Below are 8,011 nucleotides of genomic sequence, written 5' to 3'. Positions count from 1 at the left end.
ACGCCATTTTCAAGTGGTTTGTACCTCATTTGTTCTGATACAAATTCAAGCCCTTGTCCTTTTAAATGGGAAAAAGTCCAGCTACCCTGTCCTGACTAGGGAGAAAAACGATGCATCCTGTATGGGAGTGTGAGGGAGAAGGGGAGAATTACATCATTATTCTGCATGGCTTATCTCTATTCTAGTTCAAGCTGAGGTCTATCAGTTGAGTCACTTTCCACGAGCCGAGCTGATTTTTGCATTGTTACTGTTCTTTCTTTTCATTTTCATTCTAGAGCAGTCCCGCAAAATGCAGAAGTGCCCTGTCCCTGACCAATGTTGCACCACGAGTTTGACCCCCAGTAGACCTACACTCCTTGCAGAGACCAACAGAGTTGCTTCTCTTCAACTTACCCAGAATGTAGGAGTGCTGCAGCAGGAGAGAAAAGAAGTAAAAAAGATAGTTTGCCTTCCGAGACTGCAGCTGAGGCCGCTGAACCCATACCTTCTTCACCAGTCTTGGGATCCAAATGCATTTCTCCCTAATCAGCTCTGGTGGAGAGCACAGGTGTGTCTCCTAGTCCCCTGAGCTGGTCTGGTTATCCTACAGTCTTGAAGGCTTTCTTACTAATGAGTTACCTGGACCTCAGAGCTTTTATTTTCACAAGGGGAAGAGCCCACTTCCAGGAATAAGGATATCAGTACAGGACTCCTTAAGAAGGCAGAAAGGATAAGGGTGTTTATCCCGTGAAGACTATTTCCGAGTACATTTGTACTTCGTCGTTCGCCACTGCATAGAGAGAACAATAGTTACAACGTCGTTCACCACTGCATAGAGAGAACAACAGTTACAACCTCAGCTTCTTGGTTGATATTGATGGGGTTCTCCCAAGGACATAATGACCAGAAGGAAGAAATCCAGGATCTGTCTCGCTGTAGCTGGACCACCACAATGTAGGATGACTCAAAGCCCCCACACCTTCAGGTAACAAAAGTGGCACCCCCCCACACTCGCCTGAGAAAAAGACTGACCGGAATACCAAGGCAACAAAGAGGACACGTCACTACTCTTACGCATGCAGGATTTTCTCCTCTTTGAAGTAGACTTGTGCTCCCTTCACTTCTCTCTCTCTCCCAGTAGGAAGTATTGATGTGTGGAGGATGAGCAAGAGACCAGATCTAGCGATGGGATAGGAGTTGAGGCCCCTCCTACACAAGGAGCAGCATCGTGACTAATGATGCCTTAGTTCCTCCTGCAGGCACTGTACAGAGCGTGATCATCGCATAGGTACTGAGACACATCACGAGCTAAAGAAGATGGTGCCCACCCATGAAGACAAGAACACTATTCTTGCAATGGGGTGTGTGACAGCTCCTCCCCCCCTCTGTTCAGTTCATGCTGTTGGAAGTCTGCTTCACCATGGTTGACTGGGGAAGGATTGTGCATCTGAGACGAGTCAGGAAGGAGAGACTCCTTAATTGTAACAAGTCTGTGCCTTCGTAAAGGAAGAGTACTGAGAAGCTATGCATGCCACCTTGGGGTGGATCACTTCCCCCATTCGATCATACCCATCGAGGAGGAAGTGCACGCGATTTCTGTCTTTGAGAGGAAAGACCAGAGGAGCAGGAGCACCCAGTTCTTCTTTGATCCAAACATGTATTCCCGGAGCTAGAACCCTCGAAATTTGATCTTTTCTATGGTTATAGAAGGAATGGAACCGGAATCTGTCTTTCATAAGAGAGATGGTGCAAACATAATAGTCTCCATGCATTCGAATCCAGCAGTAACATGATCGCCTCTCACAGGAGCCCACACGTTAGGCCATCCTTGTTGAGTGAACCCGACATATGGAAGGGTGAGAGGAATAAATTTCTCTCCTTACAGAACCTCTTGATGGGAAGGGTCACTGAATTAAGAATTCTTGCATGGTCCCACTTTCTGAGGCAACAGTTCACTACCTAGTTTTCCACAAAGGTCTTTATATGAAAGTTCCTTCGTAGTCTTCACTGTCAGGACGACCCTGAAGACCACACAGCACCTCCCCAAAAATAAGTATTTTATTAACATAATATTATTTCTTTACTCGCCTGATGATCATATTGCTACTCTGGAAGTTTATTATTGATGTTTACCTCTAAAGACTCGTCCTGAGGTGGGTGGAAGTCTTTTCAACCTGGGATTGCTGCATCCGAGCATAATAGCACGACGGATAAGCATCCTGCCACGTAAACCAACAGCTTTTCACTACCAGCGGGTTGATATGTGAAGGTGATTAAAATTGTGAACATAATTGTGATTGTCATGGGGCTACATATAATCAAGTTGTTCCGTAACCAAAATACAAACAACGCTATTTACATGGGGTATTACTTTCGGCGTAGCTGAATGACGAGCCATTAGGGGGGTAGGGGATCGGTAGCTAGCTAACCCTCCCCCCCCACACACCGGTGAACTGATTCACTTCGCTTTTGGCTTGGATGGTGGTCAGACGTGTCTACCTCACCCTCGCATATTGACAGCCTTAATCTTTTTTCTTTTTTCTTTCGGTGTGTGTTCAGAAATTGGCCTCTACCTCTATCATGGCTTACCCGACCGCCCTTGTGTGACTTTTATGTCGGCGGTCGAGACTGACCCTCACACCTTGTGTCCGTATTGTCTCACAATGTGAGCAAGTCCCTTAAGCGCCAGGATTCACCTGCGCGCCCACGTTCGAGCGCACAGTAGCGGCTCTCCTGCTGTTGCTGAGGACCTTCCTACGCGCCAGCGATCTCCTGCAGCAGAGGCAGAGTCAACTCGTCAGCGCTCTCCTGTTCGTCAGCGCTCGCCTACGCGCCAGCGATCTTCTGTGCACCAGCGATCTCCTACTCGCCTGGTGCACGCCCTGTTCCCGACACGCGCGCCCACGATCTCCAGCTCGCCAGCGATCTTCTCCTGCGCGCCATCGTTTGCCCGCGCGCCCACGATCCCCGGATCTGGGCGCAGGCAAGAAGACTCTTCCTCCTCCTCCTCGCTCGCGATCACCTGCGCGCCCTCCGATCTCGCCCAGGCGTCAGCCCTCGCCTCGCGCCATCGTGCGCACTTGCCTTTGCACTCTTCCAGGGTTGGACGAGACACTACACACCCACGAGAAGTCTCCTGCACGCGGCCACGAGCAGCCTCTGGTACGCGCTTCTACACCTGCAGGCCCTGCGCCCCAGCCGCCTGCTCTAGACCGCGCTCCTGTGCGCCAGTGATCTCCTGCGCGCCCGCGTGATCCATCGCCTGCGCGCAAGCACTCTTCAACGCGCCCGTGCACCACAATCCTGCTCGCCGAAGGTCACCTACGCGCCCACGCGCTCTCTCCTGTGTGCGATCGCTTACCTTCTCGCCAACGCCCGCCTGCGCGCCGTCATTCTCCCGGCCGCACGCGCGCCCGCGGTTTCATCTCCGCCCTGCGATTTGTCCATCGTGCGAGCACCAGGGCGACCCCAAGTGCGATTCCCAACGGGTTTCGCAGCGCGAGCAGCCAAGCGAGTCTTCAGGAGCGCGTACTACCAGGTCATCATCTTCACGATTCCCCCCCCCCCCCAACCCTCAAGCACAGAACAGCGCGCTCGCAGGAGGAGGGGAAGTCTTCAGGGAGGCCAAGGCACCAATCATCATCTTCCTTTCAGGCAGGCCCTGTGGTGTCTACTCCAAAATATCGCCTGATCCCCCTCCCTCCAGTGGGAGTCTCTAACACTGCGTCTGTCAGTCGACAGCCTTGGTTTGGGTCCCTTATCAGAGCCGTCGTCCAGGCTGTTAAGCCTGCCTTCGCTGATTTGGGTCTCAAACCAAAGACCCCACTGAAGAGGAAGAGAGGAGTAGAGTTTGTGGTGACTTCTCTTAGGGTCAAACTGGCTCCTAAGAAGTCCGTAAGGAAGGCTCCTTCCCCCCTCAAACATTCTCTCCTTCTCCTGTGGACGAAGCTTTTCCGTCCTCAGGAGAATCTATCGAGGTGAGACCTTCTCCCACCGCACCAATGGGAGAGACCCCACCCTGAGTAGGAGAATCATTACGTGCTGGGGCGGAGAAGAACCCTCAGACTTCTTTACTGGAGTCCTGCATCCCTCCTAGAAGGGGACCGAAGGACTCGAAGACCGTCTCGAAGTCTTCTTCAAGCATTCGACCAGAGCTAGCGAGACCCCAGGAGAACGTCCACGTGTCCCCCCAAGTAGAGCAGTTGGGGACAGGAGACTTTGCTGCCAATTCACTAGGAGGAGAGCAGCATGATTCAGAGCACGCCTTCTGGCAAGTCCTGACTTTGATGAGGCATCTCAACAAGTTCAAGTACTCCGAGACCGCCCCTCGTGAAGGCAAGGATACGGTCCTGGACCAACTTTATGGCACTCAAAAACCCTCTAAGGCCAGTGCGGCTCTGCCTTGGTCCCAAGGGGTGAAGAGTGCCAGAGATAAGGTTGAGGGCCAGCTTTCGGAACTCGCCTCCTCCAGCCGTTCCTCTGCTGGTAACAAGCTCCTCCCACCTCCTCGTGTCCAACAGAGGAGGTACTTTGAGATCATGGAGGAGCCTTGTTTAGCTCTCCCGCTCCACCACTCCGTGGAAGAGCTTACCAGGGGAGTCTCTTGAGAGACTCTCCAACCGGCAGGTGACATTCTCGGCACCGGAGATCCTGAGTCAGGAGGAGGTCGCAAAGTGTGCCATGCAGGCCACTTCGTGGCTAGATGTCTGGCTAGGGTCTCTGGGCATCCTGCTGTAATCCAAGGAAAGCACCAGGAAGGCCCTGGAGTCCTTCCTCCTTTCGGGCACACGTACCATCGAGTTTCTGGCCCAACAAGTTTCGAACTTGTGGGCAAACTCGATCTTGAAAAACGTGATGCGGTGACCGAGAGGTTCCACGCGAAGGTCCCAGCCGTGGATGTCTGCAAGCTCAGACACTCTTCCATCTTAGGAAAGAGCCTGTTTGAGCCCAAGGATGTGGAACAGGCAGCTGAGAGGTGGAGGAAATCGAACCACGATTCTCTCCTCCAAAGGGCTCTTACATCTAAGCCCTACAAACCTCCAGCACCCAACAACCTCGCCAGGCCAAGTTGATGAAACCGGCAGCGGCAGCAAAGACGAAGGTGTCGAAACAGCAGCCCTTTTCTGTCAAAGACAAGAAGGCCGGAAAGTCCTCCAGGGGAGGCAAGAATCCTAGAGGGAGCGGCCGAGGCCGCAAACGCTAGGATTGGCAATCCCCCTGCATGTCCACCAGTGGGGGGATGCCTACAAATGTGCGCATTCAGGTGGCAGCAACTCGGGGCCGATTCCTGGACGATCTCCGTGATCAGTCAGGGATGTCGCGTCCCGTTCATAACATCTCTTCCTCCTCTGACAGCAAATCCAGTGTCGTTGAGCTCCTATGCCATGGGATCGGAAGTCGAGACCATGCTCAAGAAGGATGCTCTCCAGGAGGTCGTCGACGGCTCCCCAGGCTTGTTCTGTCGACTCTTTCTTGTAAGGAAGGCGTCTGGAGGCTGGAGACCCGTCATCGACCACTCAGACCTGAACAAGTTTGTCAAACAAACTCCGTTCAGCATGGAGACAGCAGACATGGTCAGACTTGCAGTGAGACCGCAAGACTTCATGTGTACACTGGATCTGAAGGACGCGTACTTCCAGATCCCAATCCATCTGTCTTCCAGGAAGTACGAGATTCAGCCTAGACAACAAGATCTACCAGTTCAAGGTGCTGTGTTTCGGTCTCTCCACAGCACCCCAGGTATTCACCAGTGTTCACCCTGATATCTTCGTGGGCACTCAGGATCGGCATCCGTCTCCTCCGTTATCTGGACGACTGGCTGATCCTGGCAGACTCGGAGTCGACCCTTCTTCGACACCGAGACAAGCTTCTGGGACTTTGCCAAGATCTAGGGATCATGGTAAATCTCGAGAAGTCTTCTCTGCTTCCATCTCGACGACTGGTATATCTAGGCATGATCTTGGACACCAATCTCCACAAAGCCTTTCCATCAGACGACAAGATAGCAAGGCTGAGAAGGGTCGCAGATCCTTTCCTCATACGAGAAGAGCTTCCAGCCCAATCGTGGTTATGTCTCCTAGGTCACCTTTCCTCCTTGGCACGTCTGGTTCCAAACAGCCGCCTCAGGATGAGATCCCTGCAATGGCGGCTCAAGTCCCAGTGGAATCAAGGGCACGATTGCCTGGACATTCTGGTCCCTATGGGTCCTGCGGTACAGACGGACCTTCACTGGTGGGTGACGTACGCAAACCTTCGAAAGGGAGTGGATCTTCTCGTCCTACCCCCAGATTTGATGCTGTTCTCGGACGCTTCAAAAGAAGGGTGGGGGGCCCACGTTCTGAACCACAGGATCTCAGGCCTATGGTCAGAATCAGAAAAGTGCCTCCACATAAATCTGCTAGAAATGAAGGCCGTATATCTGGCACTTCAACAGTTCCAATGGATCCTGGCGGGTCACTCTGTGGTGGTGATGAGCGACAACACCACGGTGGTGGCTTACATCAACAAGCAGGGAGGTACCTTTTCACAACAGCTATCCCATCTTGCAGTAGAGGTACCGAGATGGACCGATGTCCACTCGATTCCACTATCGGCTCGCTTCATTCCGGGCAAGAGGAATGTGCTCGCCGACAGTCTGAGTAGAGCATCGCAGATAGTGAGTACCGAGTGGTCTTTGGATCCTCTAGTAGCCAGCAAAGTCCTGACTTTGTGGGGTTCCCCGACGGTGGACCTGTTCGCGACAGCCTTGAACTTCAAGCTTCCACTGTACTGTTCCCCAGTCCCGGACCCCAAGGCACTCTGGCAAGATGCCTTCCAACAACGGTGGGACAACATCGACGTTTACGCCTTTCCACCGTTCTGTCTGATGAGAAGGGTGCTCAACAAGACCAGACTATCGGTCAACCTGTCAATGACCTTAATAGCTCCGCTATGGCATCATGCAGAGTGGTTCCCGGACCTTCTGCAGCTCCTGACGGAACTCCCGAGAGAGCTTCCTCCACAACACGAGCTACTCAAGCAACCACACTGCAACATCTTCCACAAAGCCGTAGCATCGCTTCGGCTTCACACCTGGAGACTATCCAGCATCTCCTCACAGAGAGGCTTTTCGCAACAAGTTGCGGAGAGGATATCTCGACACCTGCGAAAGTCATCTGCAGGGATCTACCAGCAAAGTGGAGTCTTCTGTGGTGGGTTGGTGTTGTGGAAGGGGTATCTCTCCCCTCGATGCCACTATTCCAGCAATAGCGGAGTTTCTTGTGTATTTGCGGGAAGCAATGTGCCTTTCGGTCTCGGCGGTGAAAGACTATCGCTCAGCCTTAAGCCTGGCCTAAAGGCTGAAAGGAATGGACATTTCCTCCTCGCCGGAACTTTCTCTACTCATACGAAGCTACGAGCTTACCTGCCCTCAGTCGGAATTGAGACCTCCTCCATGGAACATGGTTCGTGTCCTCAGGTCTCTTAAGAGACCTCCATTCGATCCATTACGCCAGGCTTCTGATCGTCACCTGACTCGGAAGACGGTGTTCCTGCTCGCTTTGGCTTCAGCCAAGCGAGTCTGAACTTCATGGTCTCTCATACGACGTCACCCATTCAAGGGGGTGGGTGGAGGTAACGTTCGGGTTCGTCCCTGAGTTTGTTGCTAAGACTCAGAATCCTGGAGTTCCGGACCCACGGTCCGACTCCTTCAGGATTTCGAGTCTCCGTTCTGTAACAGATGACCCAAACCATCTACTGCGCCCAGTAAGGAGTCTGAGGCTCTATCTTAAGAGAACAGCTGCAGTTCGTCCTCGAGTGCAAGCCCTGTTTGTGAGCACAGGAAGGACGAAGAGGAAGGTCTCTAAGAACACCATCTCAGCTTGGATTCGCAGGGTCATCCATCTGTCCCTAAATCCAGACCCTCCTCCGTCACGTCGCCCTAGAGCACACGATGTCAGAGGCATCGCTACGTCCCTGGCATTCAAGAGAAACTTCTCAGTGACGCAGGTTCTACAGGCAGGGGTCTGGGAGCGTCAAACGACCTTCACAGCCC

This window comes from Palaemon carinicauda, chromosome 31 (genome assembly GCF_036898095.1).
Source record: "Palaemon carinicauda isolate YSFRI2023 chromosome 31, ASM3689809v2, whole genome shotgun sequence".
NCBI classification, from domain to species: domain Eukaryota; kingdom Metazoa; phylum Arthropoda; class Malacostraca; order Decapoda; family Palaemonidae; genus Palaemon; species Palaemon carinicauda.
The sequence above is the reverse complement of the archived record's forward strand: the minus strand, read 5'-3'. Positions refer to the sequence as shown.